At 40.8% G+C, this 27182-nt stretch overlaps 1 protein-coding gene across 5 annotated transcripts in view; it reads right to left on the minus strand.

Annotated features, from left to right (window-relative positions):
* The window catches only part of ENOX1 (ecto-NOX disulfide-thiol exchanger 1), a 366706-nt gene that overhangs the window by 245824 nt on the left and 93700 nt on the right, over window positions 1–27182 (minus strand). For all 5 annotated transcript variants that reach the window (XM_035322371.1, XM_035322349.1, XM_035322363.1 and 2 more), the window contains exon 3: window positions 6279–6356. The gene's annotated coding sequence lies outside the window, so the exon portion shown is untranslated. The remainder of the gene's footprint in view (window positions 1–6278; window positions 6357–27182) is intronic.

The raw sequence follows: 27182 nt of genomic DNA on the forward strand, positions 1-27182 counted from the left end.
CAGTGGTCTTTTTGTTTCTGAAATGTGGGATCGATGACATTAAGTAGGAACACATTATTTCCTGAGCGGTTGCCTACAGCCATTATTGGATCATTTCTTCTATAGAGTCAACCAACTCATATTAATGCTGATGTGGATTGCTTTAAGTTTTGCTTCTTGTTTTTCACTTGTGGCATCTAACAATCCATTTCTCTGCATTCCCTCTTCTCTCATGGGCTGTTTGACTCTTGAAATCTGAGTCCATCTGGAGCATTGTATCTTAGGACTTTCAGACCCAAAGTGTTATGTATGATACGCATTAGTCTAAAAAGCAAGCTGAAACTTTCTTATCAAATTAAAGGCTTTGCCTTAGTGTTATTTATGATATTGATTAAACTTTGCTGGGTTTTGAGTTCTGAAGATAAACAAAAATTGCTCCTGAATTAAGCTGATCTCAGGGATTTTATGAGTCTGGAAAGAAGGAGATGAATAATCAACACAGACAGCTTCTAATGACAATAGCATTGCAAATATATTAATTGCAGGATCAAGCTCACCACCATTCCCACTCATGTACACAAATCCAAAAAAATACTTGTAATGTTTACTGTTTGAACCGGTAGTCTTTCCACATATTTTAGCTAAAAAGTAAGAGGGAAAAGACATAAAAATGCCAGCATTGTGTTGGGCTGTGTTGGAAAAAAAAATAAAAATAAAAATGGTAACTGTTCGTTTCAGCTGGCCACCTTAACAATTGTAACTGTTCATTTGGCCACCTTAACAATTTTGATTATTATTATTATTGTTATTTTATATGTATATAACAAGTTCTGCAGGTCACACTGCTGTTTCTGGAGACTTGGACTGTAGCATCGACAGTGGATTTTTCCTTCTCTCAACTGGAGAATATGTTTTAACTTCATTTCAGAAGTGAAATCAATTCATATCTTTCCGTCTAAGGTAACATACTCTCACTGGAGCTGAAGCTTATGACTTTTATCTTGCTGTGACACCTGCTTTGGTCAAGGGGATTAGTGATTACTCCTCCTGGAAGGTGTCAATACTGATGACGTTTGCCTGAGCAGCTGTCCTCCCTATTCTATTATTATTATTCATGACGTGTGATTGATTCTTCTGAGGACACTAGTGATAGAAAACTTATTTTCTAAAAAAAAAACTCTTTGCTTTCTGTCTTTTAAAGGGACCTGAATGGACAATTACTGTTTCTGAAATGCACTATGGCCACCATTTTCCCTCATCTATTGTTCAAATATCTCTGTGCAGCCAGAATGTGGGCAATGAAAAGGTGCAAGATGTGTAGTTATCCATATGCTGAGAGCTATCAGTTCCATGCTTATTGTCTCTCAAACAATGTCATTCATTACCTAGTATCATACTGAGAAGAGAAAGAAGACATTGGCAGGGATTCCACCTAGACAAGGCTGAGGTAAGATATGGATTGGAGTCATTTTAGCTTAGGGTACATCTCCATTATTAGTTATCAAGCTTCTAAATGTTGGGCTTATTTTACATAATCTGTATCAATTTAACAGTCATACTGACAATATTCATCTTAACAGTGGCACCTGAGTCAAGAAGTTGCAGTACACGGAGGAATGCAGATACACAAGAGGAATAAATAAATCCTTAAAAAGTTTTTGAATTGGGACCTACGGGTTCTGCAATTGCTTATTCTGAAAAAAATAAAAAATTAAAAAAAATAAAAAAATAAACAAATTAAATCAACTCCAATATACAGACATTCTCTCTCTCAGTACTCAGCAGACTATTTAGTATAAAGAAAGTGAGGTTCAACTTTTCCCTGTCTTCACAAGAAAGAAGACACCAAATGGGTTACTCTGGAGCAAAGAAAGCATAATTTGGATTTTAGGAATACCCTCTAAGTGTAGTGTAGTTCTGGAGGAGACCACATAGGGTGGCACTGAAATTTTCTTCATGGGAAGATTTTGACTTTTATTTTTTTAAAGAGTATGTTAGGCAAACATCTCTCAGATTATCTAGACATCTTGCTGGCAAGCCAGGCAAATGTGCCAAATGATTTTCAATGTCCCTAAGGCACCCTTGACTGCTAGCATGAAAGATCATCCTTCTTTTTATGTCATGCTACAGGAGTTAAGATCAGCAAAGACCATTACCTAATTGCCACTTTTAAACAATATGATGGATATGGGGGCATGACAAGTAAAGAGACTTACTCCTGATCTGAGTGTATGGCCACTTAGGGTAGTTTGCAGGAATCTCTCCTGTTCTTTTCCTGTTCTTTTCCTGTTCTTTTCCTGTTGTTTTCCTGTTCTTCTGGAATGTAGCTGTGATTAAACAACAGGGAGGTATTTCAGGATGCCTCTAGGCTATTCCTCTAAGAGAGTAAGCACTTGCCACCATTCCTAAGAACTCCTTAGAAGCAACTTAAAAAAAAAAAAAAAAAAAAAAAAAAAAAAAAAAAAAAGTGGAAGATCTATTGGAAGATCTATTTGTTTCTATTTGTTCTCTGGGTTGGTTGGTTTATTTTCCATGCATCCATATGAAATGCAGAAAGCCTGCTCTGGCTACAGCTCACTCAGGTGAGCAAATTGTCATTTTATTTTTTTAATCATCACTTGTTCCTTGTCTTGCTATAGGCAACAAAAGAACAGAGTTGGATGGTCACAGATGCTCTGAACCATCATTCAAATAGCAAAGTACATAAATGCATTTATATCAGCTTATACACACACCCCAAGATCTGGACACATTAATCTTTATAAACTCAGGGTCTTGTTTTAATTTCTGTTCTAATAAAATGCAACTGTCCCTTCATGACAGCTTTGAGAGATTTACTTTCCCCATCCTCTTCATTTTATTCTGCCACATTTTCTCTGAGCATCTAGCTTATAGATTTTCTCCAGCTAACAGGCTACTTGGCTTCCACCTGTTCAATAATTCAAATGCATGCATCAAATGCACATATAGCATATTTACAGGTAGCAACATCCCCTTTCCTTTCTCCCTTTTCATAGCCAGGCAATTTTCACGTAAGGTGTACAGAGATAACACATGCCTGCTTGCCTCCGTGGTTCTGGCTCGTGCATCAGCCTCTCTCCTCCCTCACTGCAGACCTCCATGCCATCACCCTCACAGCCTCGGGAGGGAGAGATGACCCTTGAGCAAAGCCTGGTGGCATCGAGGGCTTGGCCTCTCTGGCAGGGTGGCTTTAAGGCAGGCATGAATATCTAATACATTGGCAGCAGGGCTCTCCAGGTACACATGCAGCGCTGGTAGGGAGATCAAAGGTACGGTTGCCATGCTTACATGCTCACATGGAAAAGTGCTCTCCCTAGGCTCTTCCCCTCCGTTCTCCCCGCCCCCACCATGACATTTGCCAGCTTTCTATTCTCATGGTTGTGAAAATAACCTGAAGAAGCAGCAAAACAACGGTGTGGCACTAATTGCACCAATACCCCATCAAGAGTCAGCCCCAGCTGTCCACAGGTCCAGGAGGCTGTGACATGAGGACAGAGCTGAGGAGCACAGCCCAGGAGATGGGGACTTTCCATCCCACATGGCAGCCCGTTTCCTTTCCATGCTCTGAACTGTTTTCATTACCTTATTTTTTTTTCCCTGCTTCCCCTAAAACCAAGACACGTTTCATCATTGGGGTGTCAAGGGCAAGGATTTGAGGACACCCTGAGAGGCCTTGGAAGAAATGCATCATTTAGGTACCCCAACAGGTAAATTTAAGAAACTCCAGCAATAAATGATTGAAATTCCAACAAAGCAAGGATAAGTAACAAAGATGTAGGGGAAAAGGAGGCTTCTCTGGAGAATGTGTGAGGGATCATAGGCAGGAAATAAAAGAAAGTTTAAGAAAACAAGAACTGTACAAGAAGAGAAGATACTTATGAGAAAAAAAAAAATACATAAAATTTGCAGTGGATGACATGGGATAAGTGGAAAAAGCTGACCAGGATTAAAGGAATTATTTGGCTAGACCAGTATCCTGTTTTCCTTCAGTGGAAAGTCCAGATGCTACAGAGAAGTGGTACAATAGATACCTACGCAGTTGCAGAAGCAGCTTCACTGAAACCCAAGGGGCAGGACAGGTGAGTTCACCCTTCAGCCAGGCAACTGCCGTGTAATTGCTCTCTAACTGTGCAATATGAAAAATGTATCTGCAATGGAAATCTTACTGATGTAAATATCTATTTCTTTCTTGCACGGGTTATATGCAACACCTTTTGATAATACCCTGGGGCAATAGTTTCCAGGAAGAAATTACACCTTGTATCTCCCTTTCAGTAGCAATGTCTTGCCTTTCAATTTAATTGGATTTCCACTTCTTCTAAATTACAATAAAGGTATAGCATGGTAGTATACCATGTTTCATGCCATGTAGTACATATATAATCTAATATGTACATATATCAAATTGATATCTTATCTGTCCTCTTTATAAATGACACAATGGCAGTTCGTACGTATATCTCAAAGCTATTATTTTTCAGCAATCAGACTTGTGAATAAGGAAACTACTAAAATGTGTTTTAGACAAACTTGCCTAAACCTTCTTTGCAGAGCAGCTGTTAAATGCATTTCTATCAAATTCATCAGGCCCAAACACACTTTACTTTGGCAAACTTAGCAGGAGCTCTTGGAAGTTCTTGGTGAGCAGTGATTCAAACAGCAATCACAGACAAGCCTGGAAAGGAAGATTTTATAAAGCTGTTGCTGCTAGTAAAGGATTTACAACCCAAATGCCAACATGAGCGACAAGTTTTCTCCCTTTATCCTAAGCACCTTTCAGTGTTTGTACTTTTTTCTCCCTCCTGTCCCCAAAGAAAAGCACAAATTTTGCCCTAAGGGACAACATCATTAAAGAAAGAAACAGTGCATTCATAAAGCTTTAGAAGGACACAGATCATTCAACGGCTGTGCAATTACTCTGAAAAGCTACTTATTTTTGAGCACAGAGCTTTCACTCAACAGAGGCCTGAGGCATCACGATCTGATCTGTATCTGCGGCATCTCAACCAGCCTGATCTAGGGCTTTTGCTCATTACAGAAGCTGTAGCCATGTGTGAGGTTTACATCTAGGTTCAAATAGTTTGTAAAGCATTTTGGAGCTGGGGTTGCCTTGAAGTGTATTACCAACTGATAATAATTTCTGATAATGAATTAAGGCTAGTTTTGGATACCTGTCTTACCCTAAATCCACCTGGGTTTGTTTTTGTTTCAGGTTTACAAGCCACTTTCCCTACAGAATTCATACATGCTAATGGAAGGCTAAGTGACTCCGCAAAGGCAACAAGAAAAGCAATTATACCCACAGTGCTGTTAGGTAAACGAAGTGAATGAAATAGAGCATACTCAAGCACAACCGTTTTTGAAAATTATTTAGGGCCAGATACAACTCTCACAAGCCCTTAGAGTGCTCTGATAGCAACTTTTCTACCTAGATGGAAGTTTTTTCCCATTGGTTTCTCTGACCAAATTTCTATAAAAATGCTGTTCCGTACTACCTTTGAAAGCAGTAAGAAATCAAATTTTTCACTGTTACATACCTGCATAGAGAAACATATTGAAATGCAGGGGAGTGTTTTCTACCCTCTAAATCATTGTGATCGTGGCCCACTATGCTTATAACACTATCATTCTGGCTGACAAGGACACAGCATTAGCTGGAGCCTCCTCAGCATCCCTTGTCATATTGACACTACAGAAGTCAAGCTATTATTATTACGCTCTTTTTACAGCTTCTTAAATATCAACTTTTTAAAAAATATATATTTTCTTAAACTTTCCCTGAACCTCTCCTCCTGATCTGAAAGCTCTAGCAATTCTGTTGACCCTTTGCTGACTGTGCCTCCAGAAATATCCACAGCAATAGCTGTAGGACAGCCGCTCACATATTAGCAACCTGGGTGGGAGCCATCGATTGCAGGGCCTTTTAGGGTACTGCAGCTTCAACACACATGGAAAGACATAGTGGTGAGGTGAAAATGACTTACAGGCCCAATTCCTTTCTGCAGTTCAACTCTATAAGCTGTAATAATTCACTTCAAAGGAAAGATGAATGGGTTACTCTACATTTATACTACGGTAACAGAATAGAGTTATATCCTAAACATTTTGCAAGAAACTAAAATCATTCTTTGTAACACTTGCTCCAGATTAAAATTAGATTTTCATTTCACTTGCATGCATTCAAGATGAAAAAAAAAAAAAAAAAAAAAAAAAAAGATAACAAATCAGCACAGGAATCCACATGGTGAAATAGTCAGAATGCAGTAGGGGTTACAGACCTGTACAAAAGCAGGTAACTTCTCAGTGGCCCCATCACTATATTTCCAATGAAATGTTACAAATTCTCATGGCCAATCCTGCAAGAAGTAGAAAGAATAGTTAAACCTAGAGAGTTTCGAAAGGAAAAGAAAATAAGATCAGCTGTCTCCTTGGATACACAATGCTAAAAGCCAGTGTGGAATTGGTTCAGAGGATGTTAAACATTTTAAACTATGGAAGCAGCAAGATCATAACAATTATTTAAATATAACAAAGCCCAAGTTAAATAAAATACAAAATGCTAAGTTCTTTTTAAAGACATGTTATTGAAGACAGTCCTGATAAAAATGCAGTGAATATATGGGACTAGATTGGAAAGAAAATAAAAAAGAGAGAATACTGCACCAATTTATATTCCCTTTGAACTGTCTGTAATACAGACCTTAAAGTGCATTTTCAAACATATAGCATATCAAAGAAGCAGACATTTATTTCTAGCCATGGCACTTCTAGGCTTTTGGTAAATGAAACCAGAAATAGTCTAGTGGAACTGTGCTGTGTGATAAAGCATGTACTGATGGGTTCTGCCCAACATCAGTAAACAATTGTTTTTCTTTTAAACGGAGGAAAGAATTTCGGCAGTAAACAAATGCCTTATGTCTTGCATGAGTTCTTCAACAGAGTCAAGGCAAACCTGTTGTTTCACACCTCCTGCGTGTGCTACTCAAAGTCAAAATACAAGTTATGTTCCCCAAGATCTATCAGTTGCTATGTTTTTGACTATGACAACTATGATACACAAGGGTAAGTCCAATACACAACAGCTTTCGGCTATAATCCCCTGGAATCCACGCCCGATGTTATAAGGATAATTATCTGGGTATCCCCGAGGCCAATTTTTGCAGTTTTCATACAAAAACCACCTCTTGCATAAGACATGAAATTTAAAATCATCCCCTTCACAGATATCATTGAGTCACTCCATTACCTCTGGGACAGATATAAATTATGCATTCTTTGATTCTCTTTAAAATTTTAGATGCACAAGGGGACCGAGAAGCATCTAAATGGTACTAAAAATATAAGGCATTCAAGAAAGAAACAATAACTTGTATGGTATTAACTGCTACAGTGCTCCGAAAGCTCCCTGCCTGGTCAAGAAAAGCACATAAAGCACTGAAACATAACAGCAGGCTTGCATGCTAATGGCTGCTAGTGACAAGGACTCATTGAATGTCACTGCTTCACATACTGCGTACTGTTCATTTTTCTTATCTGTGTGACCTCTCCTTTGAAATGACTGATGAAACTCCTCTGAATTAGCATCTCCGCTTCTGGGCATTTGCCACCAAGAAGGCATTCAGCAACATCTCTACTGAAACACAAAAATGAGGCAAGAAAAACAAATCATAATCTCAACAAAGGCCAGCCACTATGTCTGTTAAAGAATAGTCGGTCCATACTGTGAAAGGCACGCTTCTCTGAAGCTTCCTTGTTAGGCTGGTTTTTACCTTGACGCCTTTTAAGAGCATTGGCTTGTCACAATACATGCATTCATATTACAGACTTGGCTAACATTTTTGTAATTGGTGTGAATAAAAAGGAATAGCTGTTACTGCAAGAAAGAAAGAAATGTCTCTGTTCTAATGCCCTGCTGCTATGATGACCTATTTCACACTAGCATCTGTTCTGTTCTGATGAACCACTCCAGATGTAAGCTGGCAGAGCAGCACTGCAAGTATGTTGCCCAGACATCCACTGAGTGCTGCAGATGTTTTGTTCCACACTTCACATTTAATGTGTGCCTGATTAATTTTTCCTTTATTGTTTCAACTCCTTGGCCCACAGAATTTCCTACAAAATTTGCAGGATCTGGGATCCAATCTGCAGCCATAAGGAGCAGCTCCCTTTTCGTTAGCAGGTTCATTAATGTCTGGAATAACAAGCCAAAAAAGCCTTGCTTTGAATTGCCAAAAGAAATGCAAACTTTGGTAATCTATTATGCCTTAATATTATTTGCCTGAGGAGTTAACACAACACTCATTTCAATTTCAAAATTACAGATGTTTGTAATATTCAGATGCATCGGTCTGACCAAAAATATTACGCCCGTTCTCTGCCTCAAGCCCTTGACCTGAATGAGGTTAGTGACAGCGATATGAATGACTTGAGCAGAAAACCAAACACAAAAGTAGTTTTATCGTGAAGTACAATATTTCTTCTGTCACTTAGCCATTTTTTTTCCTCTCAAAATTACAGGGTAGACTGCAAATCTTCAAGGCTAGCAGCCGCTACGACAGCCTAAGTGCCATTTAAAAGAATTATAATTTATGACACGCCTTGGTAGAATAGCAAAGGTCACACAGAAGACTCCCCAGGGGAGGAGGATGACAAAGGTTACAAAGATGACTAAAGAGTAGCCTACAGGAAGGGATTTTCTTGGAAGGGAAATGTTTTGTTGCAACAGCTTCATCCTACCTAATGCATTGGCACCTCATCCAAAAAAATAGCTCACCTTTAAGTTAGCTCCAAGGCATTGTTTATGAAATACGCTTCTCAAATTCATGGCTTAGTAGCCTGGCCCAGGGCCTACTGAGCTTCTGCCAGCCCATGGACACTGTGGGTCTTCCCCACATGGGACAATGGGATGCATGGTGACAGATTTGGGGACACTGCCTCGCGCTCTGGGTAGATCATACTTGAAACATCTCCAGGATCATTGCAAGCCATTCCCAAAATGGATCCCAGTTTCCCACTTCTGGGGCACTCTGTGCCATTTCCAAACCTCTGCCAGAGCGGCGCAGAGTGCTGCACTGTTTTTCTTAGCAGCAATGAGAAGAGTTGGTGTGAGGAGAGCCTGAGATACACAATCTCACTGACACATTCTCGCAGGCAGTTGTAAATCTGCACGCCAGCCATCACGCTACGCAGCAGCTTGGGCTGCTTTTCCTTGCCACAGCTGCAGCGCTCCCCCCTTTCAGCCACAGCAAGCACAGAAAAAAAAAAAAAAAAGAAAAAGAAAAAAGACAAGGATGAAGACAAGCAGGAACAACTCTTCTTGGCACAGTTCCACTCTGTGCAGCATCATTTCTGGGCTCATAAAATAAGCATTAACTGGTGGGAGAAGCTGGCGCTGTGAACCTGGGGGTAACCAGTGGTGTCTGCAGAACATCAGAGCGATAAAGAAAAGCTTAACCTGAAGCCAGCGTGCAATACAAGACAACTCTCCCCTCTCTTCAGAAATGTGTGGCCATAACCATTTTGAAAACTGACAGCTCCCAACTGCACCCAATCAGTTGTGGATGCTGCCTGCAGCCAGATCAATGCCTGGTGCTTGCCAAGGAGGTCTGCACGGCTCTGAAGGGTACAGCTCTAACAGTAGCCAGTCAAGAAGAGGCTATTGATCGCTTTGCGTATAAGGGATTATCCCTCCTTTGCTGCTGTGTGACTACCACAGCCCCATCCTCCTGGTATTCGGTCTCCATGCTTGGCCTCCCATTGCATGAGGAGGAACCTACCTGCTGAGGGCGGGGTAACCACCCAGGTAGAAATTCTAATTTTCATTCAGAAATTCCCATCTATTTCCTGTATGAAAATAGGGCAATTAGCTGGAGGGGACCAGCGTGGCGGACATTAATAGTGTCTGCATTCTCTTGTTCTGGCAGTCTCTGGTCTATTACCATGGCTGATGAAGCCTTTTGCTGGCTATTCAGATCACAGGAAAATTTTACAGTCTCATAAACACAGGCAAATGACAGTGGAGTGCACCTGTGGGAGACCGAAGGGCAGAAGGTAACAGGAAGGCAGGATGCAGTCGAGCAAGCCTCAGATTACAGTAGTATGTTTTATCCTGAGCATCACCTGCAGAAACAAGGGAAGGGGAGCTTAATGGCGCGGGAATGCCATGAACACAATGAATAACCCACGAGATGCCCCCTCCCAAGTGACAAATCCACAGGGCACATTATCAGGAGCCCTCCCGAACCCAGCTGAGAAAAGAAAACAGGATTTTCAGCACGTGTTTTGCCTTGTGTGTGGAGTTGCTTACAGCAGTATGGCAACTCCTTCCTAGTGCCAGGCTATGATGGGCTCTACGTGTGGGGCTTTTATACTCTCTGGTGCTCGTTTTGTGTGCTCTGTCTTCCTTTATTAATTTTAAACAGAATGGGGGGGATGTAAATTCACCATTGGGGATATGTCAGTGTTTGCTCAACATGCTCTATATACCTTTATTAATTTTGTATTGAGTAGTGGATGTGATTTCACTCTGGGGGAAAATCACTGATAGCAAAAGGCCTTTCCCACTACAGGGGAACAGGGGAGAAGGGGAGATTATTTCTCCCTGGGTTTGTTTAGAGTGATTTGTGTACTTTCAAGGATTTCTGAAGCTGGGGAACCTTTGCATTCACAAACAGTCAGTTTCAGTGCCATGACCTACTACTGATCTGAAGAGGCTGATTATCTTAACGTAGCATTTGTTATGCAAGTCTTACTGCTTACAGTACATTTTAAAAGCAGAAGATGATGCCTTTTTATAATGCAGGAACAGGACTTAAAGGAGGGAAATTAAAAAGCTTTCAGAACAATACTTTTTTTTTTTTCTTTTTTAATGGTACAAATGCATAAAACCCACACCAAGTACAAAAGGTTTGTTGTCTGACAGAATTTCATGAGGTTTAACTCCCCGCACATTGCAAAAATGGCCTCAATCAGCATGGCTGGCTTGGCAGCCTGTCCTTTCCACACCTGCAATTCCTGGGCCCCCAGCGAGCCGACTCTTGGCTTGGGGCACTCAGGGACACTTGACTCCATGGACCGCTGTTCCCCGAGGCCTGATGGAAGAGAGCTGCTCACTTGTGCATAGCTCTTTGCTCCTTACCTTTAATTCACACATTGAGCTTACACTCCATCATAGCAAATCTTTTTGCTTCCAGACTCTTAGTCCAAGTATATCATGATAATAAAGGGAATGTCCCCTTACTGTCATTTTTATTTTCCTGGAAAAAAAGTCCCTGAGGAAAATATTTTCACACCTCCTTCAATTTCCAGGGGCTCCCAGAAGGTCAAAACTTTTTCACAGAGCTTTGCCAAATGCTGCAAAAATAGTGGTGTCCTGGAGAGTCCCTTTACATATCTTAGTCAAAAGGCAAGGAAAATGAAGATGCCATTCACTGTCCAGCTTTTCACGGCAGAAAATATCACAACTCTGCACTCTACTTCCACTTTCGGACACCTCTGCACATCATAGGGTTGTTTTTTTTTTAGCTCTTATTTTCTTACTGACCTTCAGAGCACAAAGTTTGGGACTTTGTAGCTCCTCTACATCTCCTACAGTGCCTGGACTGTGGTTCCTCTGTATGGTTGATTCCACAGTGATTCCTTGATCTAGGGACCAGCTGCAGCAAAGGGGCCATGGGGTAAATGTTTTACCGATCAGAAGACACTGCACTATATATATATATATATATACATATACTGAAAAATAAGGACTTCCTAGGTTTTTTTTGCTGAACAGAGCTTTACTGAGATTGCTGCTCATAAGAAATTTGAAACGTTGAACTGAATTAATTAGTTGTTTGATCAAAAAGTGTTAGAGACTTGAAAACTGAATTACGGAATAGGTGGCTCTCACTGCACACGCTTATGGTACAAGTCATTCTTTTCCTAATCTGTTTCAGCTGGCACATGAACTCCTTGCATGACTGATGGCAGAGGGCAGAAAGTTTCTACGCTGGGACAGGAGGAGCACAGTTCCCATACTGAGCACCAGAAACAACTGCTTCAGATGAAAAATGAGTGAAGGAAACGGGAAAGAAAAGGGCTAGGGAGTGCAGCTGGCTGTTATGGGCTCTAGGTCAGTGCTGGTATATGTGCTGGGTACAGCTGGGTTTTAAACAAGCAGGAGGGAAGAAGGAAGGGCAGGATTTGGAATCTGGCTCACATCCACCCAAGACATGTAACATGTAACTTGGGGAAGAAGTAATAAATAGCCGGTACATACCACAGTACATGATCCCAGCAGTCTGTAACACAGGCGAATGCATTGATACTCACCTGCCTCCCTGCTGTGCTGCCAGCAGCCTGGGGGTTCCCTGAGACTAAAGACAGGCAGGCAGGGGGACAGGGAGCAAAGCACGTCAGGCAGCCCTGCCTAGCCATGAGCACCTTGTTCAGGATCCGGCTTACTGCACCCATGGCAGGGCACATGAGTCTCCCAGGGCTCCAAGTTCTTCATCTGTTAGCTGCATCCTAAATAAACTGTGGGTCCAGCAGTGGCATGTGGTACCCAGTTTCTATTCAAGTCCTCTAAAAACAGAATATGGGCTACAGTTCTGGTTTCTGTCCTCTGCTGTCTTGCAAGCCATCATCTGTCCCTTCTCTCTTTTGGTGCCACCGTGTATGAAACTCTGGAGGGGAATTTAATTCAGCCATTTAGCTATCCTCCCAAATCCTATTTCACTGTAGACTGAATCTCAGAGATTCCCATCCAGACCTCCAAAGCTGCCCATAAAATCTACAGTTAATTTAATAAGATTAATAACTGACATTAGAAGGGACTGCTAGGAACACCTAGTCCAACCGTCTGCTCAAAAGGACCTGACCAGGTCCTTTTCCAATCAAGTTTTGAGTGTCCTTGAGGATGGAGATCTCACAGCCACTCTGGGCAATTTGTGTCAGTGTTTGATCATATTCACAGTGATTTTTTTTTCCCCAGTTATACGCAATCACAATTTCATTTGTTCCAGTCTGTGTCTGCTGCTTTTTTGAACTGTCACTGTGCACCTTTGAAGAGTTTGGTTTTGACTTCTCTGTCCCCTCCCATTAGGTAACTGTAGACAGCAGCAAGATCCACCAACCACTTTCTCTTCATTTCAACAACCCTTTCTGCTTCTCCTCATACATCCTCTGCTCCAGCCTTCTGTGTATATTGTTGGCACTCTCTGGGATATGTCTGGGATACTCTTCAGTACGTCCCTGCCTTTTGGGGAGCCCAAAACCAGACATGGTACTTCAGATGCCATTTTACAACTGCTGAGTAGAGGCAAATAATCACTTGTTGCTAAGTTAGGCCCAGCTGAAAGCATCCAGGAGGCTGCATAGCACAGATCTGGAATGAAATGCTCCAGAAATGCATGCTCAAATGTGAGCTAAATATACAGATTTTTGCTATGAGTGGACTAGCACTGAAACATGATGAGAGCTGGCTACCTGAACCCAAAGCAGTAGCAGGCACCCAGGTAAGACAGACCAGGCAGTTGAGAGAGACTGCACAGAAATGAGGGAAGACAGGTGGGGAACACCATAATATTTCAGAGCACATAACCACTTGAATATTAGTATGAAGCAGCTACAACTGAGCTTAAATTACTGCTGATCCTAACAGGAATAAAAACAGCAGTAATTTGCCCATTATAATGTAATAAGGCACTGTATCACACAAACACAGATTTTTTTAATATTGGTGTAGCCTGGATAAATGCTGCAGTGCACCAGCATGAACAGGTCATAAAATGGGACAGAAGTGATATAAATCAATTGACTTCCAAGCCATTTCTGTAACACAATATCAAAAAAAAAAAAAAAAAAAAAGACTTTGATCCAGTCAATGTTTGTCAAGAGATGACATATTTTCATCTTCTATCCAGACCATCAGTATCCTGCAAATAAAATCATTCACTGTTCTGCCAAATTACATCTCGAATACTCAATATTGCATCCTCCATATACCTGGAAATGAGACCTCTGGTAACATGAAGAAATAATTTTTAAGAGATACCAGGAAGGACGCACACATGCATGTGGGAGGAAAAATAGCGTTGAATCTACCACCTTTATGAATAACTCCCTCAGCAAAATCCCATTTTAATATTAAGACCATGAAGCCTGCCTGAAACACAGTAGCAGCAGTAAGTCTAGAGAAAACAACAGCCTGGAGGAGAATGCTTTTATCAGGACTGCAAGTGCTGGCTCTATTAACAAAATGCAACTTTGCGTAATCATGGTTTTTTATGGTGGGAACAGAGGCACAAATTGAGTCAGCACCCAGAGCTGATCATAAGGAGTAATGTAAAAAAAAGCTTGGGTTTCTTCTTACTTTGTTACTGTAGGATAAGAATGAGAACAAAGGAGGGTTTTGAGTCAGGAATAATGTTCTAAGCACTACAAGATCCGGAAAAGATTCCTGGTTAGTGCAGTGATTTGGGAAATCTGCACATGAAATATGAACTCTGGTTAATTAAGATATTATTCAGATGAGTAACTCTCTGTCATAAACATCTGCCAACATGGATTTACTATATGGACAAGACTTCCAACAACTCCCTTCTAGATCAGAAACATCCTCCACTTCTTCCATTTTCCTGGAGAGAAGGCACAGAAATGTAAGAAGTTAACGAGTCAGTACAAGCTTACTTTTTTTTCTTTTCCTTCCTTTAACTTTACTCTCTCTTGCAAAATGCTTATTCTGATTTCTTTTGAGAGTGGTTTCTTATAGAGCTTTACTTGAGATGAAGTCTTGCCCTTGACCAAGCAAAATTAATGCACTGATGCAATACAGTGCAATACTTTTATGCAGAGGAAAGTGGTCTTTTGGGCTGAACTTCCTCTTCTCAAACCAAGGTCTATGACCCTAAACACAGCTGAAAAATGCTTCTAGAAGGGGTATAAGCAATTGTCATGTTTGTATTTGCTCAAAATAATGTTTGGATGGGGCCACAAAGTGGTCTTTGTGGTTGGAGGAGGTTAATCGCAGAATGTTGAGAACCCTTGTCCTGAACTATTTTAGAGAAGAGAAGAGCAAAGCCGTACTTTTTTTTTTTTTTTTTTTTTTTTTTTTTTGACTATGGGCTGGAGGAATGAGCAGTGTTTGTGAGGGCTCCCAGAGCCTTTATCTTACTAGGCCTCCACTTTTACTCCCAGTTTTTGTGTGCTGCGTAATTAAGCCTGGAGGGGATACATGCGTGACACACTGTGCCAACATTCACATACAAGGTACTGCTTGAGATGAGGCTTTCTGGTTATCTATCAGCAAGACTGAGCAAGGACACCTGAGGGATTCTGCAACTTCACACCATCACTGTAATGAGCGGGCAGATGTCCTTGGTGGAAGGAAAGGTCATTATTTTTCGGAACGGTTTCCCTACCCACATCACCAGCCTGCTCACTGCCAGTTTAACAAGCTGCTCTTTAGACAGAAATCAGCCTGACAGAGACTTTAAGAAACAAAATTATAATTAGGATCCTAAAACATTCACAGTTACATTTTGGACGTGCTTTTGCAATGTTACCACTGACTCTGAAGCCTGCAAATAGTGGCAAAAATCTTTCAGCAAAGAAAAGCTTGAATTAAATAAAAACAAACCAACCAAACCACCCAAAACACAACAACCATATATCAGCGTGTATCTTCGAGGGAAAATCTCAAAGGCATTTTTTCACATCTCTATAGCCTTGCATGTGCAAAGTTTCTGCAAAGCCAGCCTGCATGCACTGAACACAAAACAGCAGCAAGAATTCTGTATTGGAAGTAATCCTTGAAGTACTTGTTCTTGCTCATACAGTAGCATTGCAAAATGTTTGCACTCCAGCAACCACAGTCACGCAAATTAAGGTCATGTTTTGTACAAAACAGACTCCTCCTGAGCCTGCAAGTGACTTGCATGAGCATTCGTAATGTGCCCATCACTAAGGCATCTGTGCCATGAGCTAACAATGGAAATAATGATGGAATAGTGGCAAAGCTGCAAGCACAGGCAAGCCTTGTACTGAAGACTGTGTAAGTACAAACAGAGGTCACCTCTGGAGAATATAGAGAAAGGGCCTCCTGTAGCTTAGTCTTAAGAGCCATATTTTCAATGAGTAGCAGCCATTTGTGCTGCTGAACTGTTGTGTCTGCAAGCGCACTTGCATGTTAGAGATAATAAAAGCAAAAAATAATAGTGAGAAAATAAACGTGTTATAAGGTATTTCCAAAAACAGTGACAGTCTTTATGGCTGGCAGCATATGACATCTTTTACACTCCACAAATACAAGCAAATGGACAAGTGGGGCACTTATCTGATATATAAGCTCCTACATTTGTACGTGCTCTCCCATTGCAAAGACAAATACCCAGATTTCTGCAAATGTCACTTTGGATAAAAATTTGAAATTCCTACCATTTCTTTAAGTATACAGGTGTATATCCAACATGAATTAGAATTAGAAGAAAATCTGTTTTGTTCTGTTTTGTTTTCCTGGAATCTGCCACCTTTACAATCAACTTGTTAAAAACGCTAGTTTCCATCTGTCAGCAACACCACAGCATGTATTTATAGTGTTTTAAATACAATATAAAGTCCCTAGAAAACCCACACTGCTCCGTTGAGGACATATTTGGATGATGTTTCCTACAAACTTCCAGTGATGGCTGGGCCGGCAAGCTCTGGCACAAAACACCAGACATTTGCATGTTGACTAGACAGTGTGTGAACAGAAGTCAGGTTAAGGACAACACCGAAGCTAGAATGGTTGTTTCTGTACTGGAAATAAGGCTCTAATTTCTAACATGTCTTCAGGGCAAACCCCCTGAGGAAGAAAAACAGAACAACAAAAACAACAATAACAACAAAATTATTTTAAAATACAGTCTTTAAATCTATTTTTCTCAGGGTCTTATTGTAAGAGGATTTCTGACTAAGAAGGGGAAAAAAAAGCTTCTAAATTCTCACCAGCAATTTTGTTCCTGATATCATAGAAGCTATGCTTTAAAGGTCCTATACTGACAGCCCATATGCAAGCAAATTGGACTGCACAGTTCAGTAGCACTCTTTCATGAGCAGAGGATATGTTGCTAGAGACAAGCTTGCAGATTTAAACCAGTTACTTTATTTGTGGCATAAATTTTATCCAGCTAACCAGAGAGGTGGAAATGTTCTACTCCAAATAGAATAGAAGAACATGTAATAGTTGATATATATTTGTAGGACAGCTTGAAATCTCTTATGAAATAATGTTTTTAATTTTTTCCCCCCATTGAACAGCTCAAAGAAGTGTGTCCCTGACAAAGGCCCATAAGGGGCCAAAACACTGGTTATTTGTTCTCTTTTGCTCTTAACAAATGAAGCAAAATACAGTTAATACATTATGCATGTCTTCAAGCATATTTTTATTTAGGCTGTTTTGTTTTGTTGTGCCTTGGAAACTTTAATTTCATTTTGCTGTGCCTTGGGAACTCTGATTTTATTTTATTTTTATTTTTATTTTTTTTCTGGTTAATAATAAAATTGAAATATTAGGGCGGAACATCAACCAATCTACAGTGTATGAGATTCTTTCAAAGTTTCAATGAAACGGTCTCTCAGTGTCTTTTTTCCACTCCGTTATCTTATCAGCCACCAAACCATTCTCAACAAGTTGGCCTGTCAAAAGAGCAGAGCTGGCCAGTTGCTATTAGTCATTTCATTTCCTCTCACAATGATCTGTTGTTTCACCAGTGTGAATAAGATATACTGTTCCAGCAACGCGCTATAGTGTTTCAGCATTCTACACTTAAATTAAACAAGCAAAAGACATTCCTATGCCACAAGGCATTTATTCCAATTTCAGAAGTGAAACACTAAGAGAGAACAGCAAAGTGAAAGGGAGAAAGAAGGGGAAGAGAGGACAAGACTAATGAGACTGGATGGCTAATTACATTCACTGCATTCACACACTAATGTTACTTTTTGTTTGTTTTATCTTGGGAGATTGGGTGTTTTTCAGCATTTAGCCGTAATTTGTGTTCCCCTGGCAGCATATGAGAAAGGTAGGGAGTAAGAATAGATTAAGGATAGAATAAGAATAGATTAAGTGATACCAAAGAGATGGGCAGAAGGGCAGCAGGTGATGGGTTTTGATGCAACTGAAGCCAAGTTCAGATTAAGTGAAAAATGGAGTGACACAGAGAGAGGAAAAAAAAAAAAAAAAAAAAAAAAAAAAAAAAAAAGCAATAAGAAATGAAGATTTGCAAGGGCAGGAGTAGATGACTGAGAGGTCATGCTGCAGGGCTGAGGGGCTGGACTTTCCCTCAGCAACAGTGATCTCTCCAGTGCTCTACCATCCTGGTCGGGCAGCACATATATACCACAGCTACAATAAGCTGGTACTCTTGTGACACCAGTTTCTTCCTTCCTCTCATCCCAATGGAATATCCTTAACCATCTGGCCCAGCCTCATGGACTGGGGCAAGAAATGAAGGTAAGCCTACAAAGGAACCCTTCTGGAGGGACACATTTTATTTTTGGTGAACGAAATTGCCAGTCTGTATAATCTCCAAATGGGCTGTCCTCCTTTTTACATACCTGCAAGACAATTTAGACTGAACCATCCCTGTTGTTGGTTTTTCAAAGGCTTCAAGCCAGTCAGTCCCATGCAGCAAAACAAGATATTCTGAAATTCTCAGTGGGGTGACTATCCCAGTCCCTCACAGGTAGTGGAAATACTCTTGCAGGATGTCACCCTCTCCTATTGTTTAAGCACCAAATCAATGCAAATTCTGTTGTGAACAGCACCTGGGGGCTGAAATAATCTGTTACAGACCAAGAAATATTCAGTCTGTCCTAGATGTGACCCACTTACAACCAAGCTCTCCTGCTTCCCCACCAATGGTTTGATTTTTATGCTGCTGATTTTGGTTTGTTTCATTTGTTAGTTTATTTTTTTATTCATTTATTCATTTCCCCTGGGTCTGTTGGGACCCTGAAAAGGTGCCAAAGGGAAGCTCCTCAGACACTATCTGAAGGGTTGTCTGTCTGCCCAGGTGAGGGAAAAGGGAAAAGATGCTTCTGTCTCACAACTAAACAGTCTAGTCATGCCAGCCCCCATTCCCTCCTTCTCCTTGCACTCTTCTCAGCTGTATGCAGTCGTACAGTCATCCTCTTACCATGAGGCATCCCCCAGACACAGCTAACATATCAGGGAATCACACTCTGGTATGCTTGAACTGAGTAGGAACTTTCCTGGCTCACAGCCTGGCAATGAGCTTAAAAGGGCTGGGAAGCTGGTGTGGAAAGCCTCAACAGCAATTCCCACTGGCAACCTGGTATTCTTCCTATGACAGAGCTTCCCAGGGTACCTCATATGGTTCCTTAAAGGTCCATATCCAATCCAAGAGGCAGTTACAAAGGACAGACTGAAACCCAAACCGCTGAACTGCCTTTTTGGTGACGTGGCTTGTTCTTGGGGCTGGTAATTCTCAGCAGCATGGACTGCGAATGCTGCCAGCTGAGATCAGGCTGGTAAAACCAGGTCTGAAAGACAGCTGGAAGATTTGTGCAGGTTAACTCCAAACCTCCCACTGGGCAGCAGATCTTCAAGTGGGGATTTCAGGTCCATGAGGTATAGAGAAACAGCAAACAGGAAAAAAATGAGGCCCCCAGTAGAACAATACATCTTTTGGAGGCCCTGAAAATAATATCTTTTTACTGCCTTAATCCTAAACCTTGCTGGTGACTTGTGCTTTTTTAGATTAAAAGCTCTAGCCATGTGACCAACAGCCTTGAAGCTGGTGGCATTTTAGAGACATCTGGCTGTCCTCTAAAAGGTGCAGCAAGAACTCGGTATCAGGGCTTGGCTGGCAACCTGGAGCAGTGTCAGCTCTTCAAACTGCTGCTGCTGCAGTCACTGTTACAGCAAAGCATGGGGCAAAGTTACTAATAGCAGGGCTGCCAAGAACTGATTTTGTCCTCTGTGGTGCGGCTACTAGGTTGACTGCTGTCATGATGAATGTTATCTCTCTTGTAACAAAGACAGAGGCAGAAACCCAACTTTTTTCATGAAACAACAATGGTATAGTCAGTAATAGACTACCCATATGGACAAAACCCTGTGCCTGTGCTTAAATAAGATAGTTTCTCACCTACCCCAGCTTCACCTGTAACTTGAATAAGGTCCAAGGAAACAACCAGCATTTTTTCCTTTCCTTTCCTGCTGAACCCAGACTGGCACCTGGAGGGATTGATTCCCTCTTCTCTTTGCTCCTATCTGGGATTCATTCTAGTTGGTCCTTCTCTGCAGGTTTTTTGGAACTCCACATCACCCACCAGAGGCTTTCCCCAGCTAATGAGGTATAAGATTTATCAAGCACTTCAGTGTTTGACAACCTTAGTATAAGCCCTCCTAACTCCAACCAAGCTGCCACAGTCACAGAGCGGTGCATCCCTGCCTTAACCTGGCACTGAAAGTTGCTCAGTTGCATCAGTATAGCGCGGCACCTGGTATCATTAGCTCTGTCTCTCAGTGGATCTAATGGGTCTGGGAATGGTACTGTGCCATAGGCTGGAGAAGAAATGGCTCAGCTGCTACATCTCTTTACTCTGGTGCAATACTTGGGATAGACAAGTCTGAAGGTGAGCCCACAATTAACTCTTCTGGCTCTGACACACTTTCAGTTCTTCCCTTATGAATTTTCTTGCCTTAGTAGGTAAAAACCTTTCTGGGATGTTCTACTGGGGGAAAAGAAAACCCTATTAAAATGTGACATTCCACAAAGCACTACTGTGGATTACACTTTCATCAGCTTTAACTTCTTCATACACTTCTTCATACTCAGCTGCCTCTTTACAAGCAAGTACCTTAGCCATCACGTTTACGCTAATAAAGCACATGTAATATCCTCTTCCTACCTGTCTATTTCATTTTATTTTTCTCTCTGAGGTCCATATATTAGAACAGGGATTCTCTAAATGGTGTTCAGAAAAGCTTCTGACTATTTCTGTTTGCTTTCCTTTATCACTGTGCTGAGGTTTCGCTCAGCTGATACGGAGGTTCTGTTCTTCCAGCTGCAAACCAGACCAAGACACAGCAATAGAAGCAGCAGCCAGATCCCACTGAAAAGACACAGACTTTCAAAGCTGTTGTGAGCATGAACTCATTTAAAAAATCATTTAAGAACCATTTAAATTAATTACAAAAAGGAGTAAGAAAGCTTACCTTACTAATAGCTTTAGGGTCTGTACTGTATCTCATCTCTCAGCCTGGATCCCAGATGGTCAGAGCACCAAATTGGTATTTGAGTTTTAATTATTCTTGTTATTATATTCAAGATATGTCTGGAGACATATTATGAAACTCCTTCTGAGTGGTCAGGAAGCGGGCACACAAAAAGGCCATCAAAAAGGCCTTGTCATATCCTGTGTTCTGGGTCAGGCTGCCGAACTGGCCCATGCAGATCTGCTGCATTTGGAAAAGCTGCAGGCAACCCAAGCAGCCGAAAAGTCTGCCCAGCTAATATCCTCATGCCATGCTCCCTATCAGAGCTGCGTCTGGGAAGTTTGCTAGCAACACTTCTCAAATACTTGCAGAGGTTCTCAAGCTGGCCAACTACAGCCTTGAGTGAAGCTGATTACTGTGCTAATTAGACATGCTGGCTTGAGTCTTACTACTATTCTACTTCACTTCACCCATACAGAGTGAGCTAAGTGCAGAAAGCCTGTCCTGCAGATGGCATACGGGCTGAAATCCGGGTTCCTGGCACTCCTCTACTCCCTGATGTTCATCCCACGCTTGGAGCCACAGTGTCATCGAGGCCATTCATGAACCAGCCTGGGAGTCCTAACTAGCTCCAGGATGCAGTGATGCTGGCAAAATCAGCCACCCCTCAGGGGAACAGCAGCTAGGGCTGTCAGACTCAGGCAGGGGAAAGCAAACTGTCAGACAGGCACCCACCTCAAAACCTTCTTTGGCTGGTGAATCGGAGATAGATATTTGAGTTGCCTTTGCCATATTATTAATTCATGCTCTCTCCATGCATCATTGCCTGACTTAGCATTGCACAGAACCTAAACATATATTAAAAATACTATCCCTGCATAAACAGCTCATTAAAATTGATTTAAAATGGGGCCTATAAAACTAAAATAAACAAATCTAAATCAAGAGTAGAATGCCCTTAAAATTAGAGATCTATGCTTGGCTGGAGAAAACAAACGAGAGACAGTTCTCTCATTTCAACTGTACAGATGTGCCTACCCAACTGTACATACTGTAACAACTTGGAAGGAAGAATGTGATTCCTCTGTAGGAAAGCACTAATCTCCTTACCTCTGCAGTCAACTGAAAATAAATGTAAGTTGAATATTTGATAGTTTAGTTAGATTATTCCAAACAGACTCTATTTTCTCTAATTCTAAAAAATAGCTCCCTTTAAGGATATGCTTATGCCCTCAGCAGTAGTCCTGTGCTTCATCTGCCCATTATCTGAGCTGTGAAGTGTGAGACAGAGACAGCTCCACTCTATAAAAAAGAACAGTTCGATATCTTCCTGTAAGACTGTGCCCATGCTAAGAAAGCCTGCCTTCAGGAAAGTGATTTTTGTAACTCAGAGGTTATATATATTCCCAAAAACCTCCAAGACTGTGTTTCAGCTTTAGTGCAGCTAAAGTGATCTGGATTTTACAGCAGTATTCACCTCAAAATGCACAGATGTAGAAGCAATTTGAAGTGCTCAGGATGTCATGATAAGACAAGACACTGAGCTGATTCTCTGTCCAATATGAATGTAAATACAGAATTTGATTTCCTGACAGTATTTTAAAAATATATTTGTAACTGGACTTACAGATCACAATTAGAAGATAAAAAAAACTAGCCAAAATAAAGATAGACCATTTAACGCAGCGAGTTCAATATCACATTTAATACTTTGGAAATCTTCCCTTCTATCTGACAGCCAGGGTCAACATCTGCCTATTCATCTTTTCAGAACAATAAACACATCAGTTCTAGGCATAATATTGTATTATTATGGGACTAACTATCAAAAGGTATGTGGCAACAATAAAAATGCAGAGTATTTACTGCTTAATATGCTTGAGATCCAGCACTTTCCAGCTTAATGCATTATTACTGGGAACATTAGTTTCAATATCTAATTTCCAAGGGACATGAAATGTTCTAATCCAAGTAGAAGAGAAAATGAACTAGCCCCAACCATCATACTTTGAACATCATTTTTAAATAACAGTTTTTACATTCTAATCTGTGTAATGCACTGTGTCTATGATTTGGAAACAAAATCCCTCGTTTTGCCTTCCACTTTTTTTTTTATTCATTATTCCCTTTTGGAAAGGATTCCTCACAAAAATCTCTTCTATTATGTTTTAGGAAATAAGCAGTTTTCAGCTACTTTAATAGTACCTCAATGAGAGATAAATTTCTCAGTGTCTATGATATGAGAATTTACCATTTGTTTCCTCCCAACGTTTTTTAAGACCTTCTTTCCCATTGAGACCCTTACTAAACTCCTGTACTTCCCATTCAAGGGTGAGACACCAAACATAACGAGAGAGAGAGGAGGAACAGCATTTTCCCAGCTCTGCAGTGCTGGCGTGATTCACGAGGGGAATTTTACTCCTGCCTCTAAACAGATGTCATGGCAGAAGAAGTGGACACACCCTCTGCAGATGGGTCCTCAAATTTCTTGATGTTGATAAAACATGTTTCCATTAAATTTTATGTCCAGAGTGACCCGCTTCCACTTCTCAGACAATTGATGTCATGTCCCAGTAAAGGCTGTTCATCTTTTCCCTTAACTATTGTCAGCTTTACAGAATTGGAAAAGGCCTGCTAGGCCAGAAGGACCCCAGCCATTATCTACCGGTTCAGCACTCTTCCCAGAAGAAATTTTTCCAACACTGCTACCATAAAAAGGGATGTTTTCACACTCATATACTACTTTTAATCTAAGCTATCTGTGGCAGATAACAGAAGGAATATCTGTTACCATACGCAGTGCTATCATTAGGAAACACAGTGCTCTGAACATAGCAAGCTTTTTCTCTCAGATCATGGCTTTTTTTTTTTTTTTTGTATTTTTTGCTTTTTTATTTTTTCCTTGGTACATCATAAATAAGACCCCCCTCAGCTAGAGACTCTCTGGGAACTATGACAGCCCCAAGTCTCCTCAAGTCATGTTGCACTCAAATGCCAGAGGAGTAACACTGCTGCTGGTGAAAACTGAAGTGATCCCACTGGTATCAGTGGGGTTTCATCCTCTCACAGCAGAAGAGAGGCTGGCATGTGGCAGAGGCACAAAACAACTGCACTATCATTTTGTTGTTCTGCTGCGTCCACACTCCAGCACAGGAGTTTATCCAGTTTAGGATGAGATCAGTTTTTATAATATTGACCCCTTGCACACTGTGGAAAAGCAGCAGACACGGTACATGTGGCAAGAGTACTATAATGTCTGCCCCGACCTCTCACAAACTTGATTCACTGTGGCTGCTCTCTTTGGAAGGCTTCATGGTACAGCTCATATGTAAAAACTTCACAAGCTTCTTCCAGTTAATAAAACAGCCCCACAAAAATTAGATTGTCTTCTTGCTGCCTGTGGATATTTTGACAACAAAATGGAAAAGAAGATCCTTCAGCCCACCGGTGAATGACCTGTGTTTACTCTGCTGATAACAGCCTATGTCTCCTGCCATTTTTGAAGAGCTTGAGAAGATTTGTAGTACACTTACTGGCTAAGCTCTTTTTGAGGGAAAATACTACTGAGGTTGCATGAGTTAGAAAACATTAACTTTAAGACAAACCAACCTATCTTTAGCCTTGGTGCACAGCAAACTACATGCTTGCTAGTACAATGTTCAATATGTTCAATTAGAGGCCAATGCTCCTTTTCCACAGTTTCTGTTAAGGCAAATTCATCTTCTACCAGATAAATGTAACTACTGGGAAAAATAAAAAAGAAAATAAAAAAGAAAAAGTAAAAGCTGTACTAAATGTAATATAGCCTATTCAATAATTAAGCTCTTATTTGGTACGCAAAACAAACATCCAGAAAATCATCATCAACTTCTACTTCATGTAATACATCTGCTGCATAATCTGCTAGCTACGTCTTTGATGTTCTGAAAAACACCAGTAACTGTCATAATTAAATCCTCTATAGTTATTCAGAACTGCATAGCTCAACTAATATTTCACACAGTGAAAGCCCAGCGATTCTCCAACCAGCTAGTATAATTGGATTAAATTTCCTAATCGTTATTGTTTTTGAAGGGAGCTACAGTTTGAAGTTTGGAATATTGTGAAGGAACGACATCCTTCCCTTTGGCCAGCAAACAGCTCTGCTGCATGGCCAGAGGAACACTCCTCTTTCACGACAAAGCCACATCCATATTATAGTCTTGCATAGTAATCTCACATGATGTCAGAAGTGCTGCTTTATGTCTTGGGAATAATTTGTCTGGATAAATAGAAATCACAAAGCAATATGGATAAACGTTTTACCGAGGACAAATGTCATCCTGTGGATTTTTTTTTTTTTCACTAGTAATAATTACTTCCATGCTCTTTTCTTCCATGGCCCCAAAAGAGGAGTTATAAATAATGTTATTAAGTTGATGTATTTCTGCTCATATGAAGGAAGTCAGAAGCCACTGTTTCTCATCTGCTGTTCTTATTTTGTGGTTTACATTCCCAGGGCTTCTAGTCGACTGTGGCCCCTCCTTCTTTCTCTTCCCTTCCTCTCTACCAAAAATATGGAAAAAGCCAATCCACATCGATTCATATTAAAATATACTCCTTAAACTACTCCTTAATATACTCCTTAAAATACTCCTTAACATTTTGAAAGCTCTTTAAAATTTTCAAATTTTTGTTCCCTCATTTTTTGATTTTTTCCAATAAGGCCCTTGAAGACAACACACAGAAACACACAGTTATTTTTCAAACAACCCTCTGTTGTCGGTGGTAAATATTTAAACTGTGTTTTTTGCCAGGTTCTTCAGCAATGTGAACTGCCCAGAGCTCCTTCCCATGAGGCTTACAGCCTTAAAAGTCTACACACCTACAAATGGTGAAGAAAACAGTAGAGTGAATAAAACTGATAAGTTTAAAAGTAAATGTGCAAGATCAGTATCATTTATGGTGTATCTAGCATCCTTCAGCATGATGCTTAATTCAGTACTGACCATACACTGTAGTTTCCTCTTGACGAAGCAACAGCATCTTGCAGTCCTAACAACTTTTATAGCATGTCCTTGAAATGTCCTGTTCTTTTCATCACTGCTGAGAAAATATCACAATACCTTTACTTTTTCTACCCATAATGATAGGGCAAGCAGCGCTGAGGAAAAAAAAAAAAATGCAATCACAATAACAGAGGAAGAAAACATGATTCATGGGCATAGAAAGTAAATCACTAGGAAAGCCTGTCTTGTCCTCCTCTTCATTTTGCTCATAGGTCAAGCGATCTTAATGAAGCTTCCTCCACATGTGCTTTATTGTTTGCTCTTATATAGAGCATGGTTATTTCAAACTCCTTATTTAATTTTAAAAGCCGTACTGAAAGAAAGTCCTGTATGGGTTAACTGGGTGCTTGCTGAAGAACTGCTACATTTACAAGTATCAAAGATAGAGGACAGCACCATACTCTGCTCTATGATTTACCTGCCATTATCAGGTAAAGTTGACAGTGGAAAACTGTGAATGATGATTATTCCCTTCTGAGTAATCCTCATCAGGCAGGGAAAGGCCCTGCTATCGAAGAGCCTAACTTTCCTCTGACTTCCTGCATACAAATGAAGGTTGTTAGCTGCCCGAAATGTTATCTGTTTACCTGAATAAAGGTGATAAATTACCCTATTGCATTTTCATATACAAATTTGAAGCTGGATTGAAGTCAGGTCGAGAATTTGCTTCAGCGAGTCTTGCTTGTTACGTATTAAGTCAGGGGCCCTTATCCAGTAGGAGAAACCAAAGAGAAAAAGCCTTTGGGTGAGGGAGAGGAAAGAGGGGAAGGAGGGATGGCAGGATGGACGGAGAGAAGGAAGGATGGACGGAGAGAAGGAAGGAAGGAAGGAAGGAAGGAAGGAAGGAAGGAAGGAAGGAAGGAAGGAAGGAAGGAAGGAAGGAAGGAAGGAAGGGAGGAAGGGAGGAAGGGAGGAAGGGAGGAAGG

Source organism: Oxyura jamaicensis, chromosome 1, assembly GCF_011077185.1.
Source record: "Oxyura jamaicensis isolate SHBP4307 breed ruddy duck chromosome 1, BPBGC_Ojam_1.0, whole genome shotgun sequence".
Lineage (NCBI taxonomy): Eukaryota > Metazoa > Chordata > Aves > Anseriformes > Anatidae > Oxyura > Oxyura jamaicensis.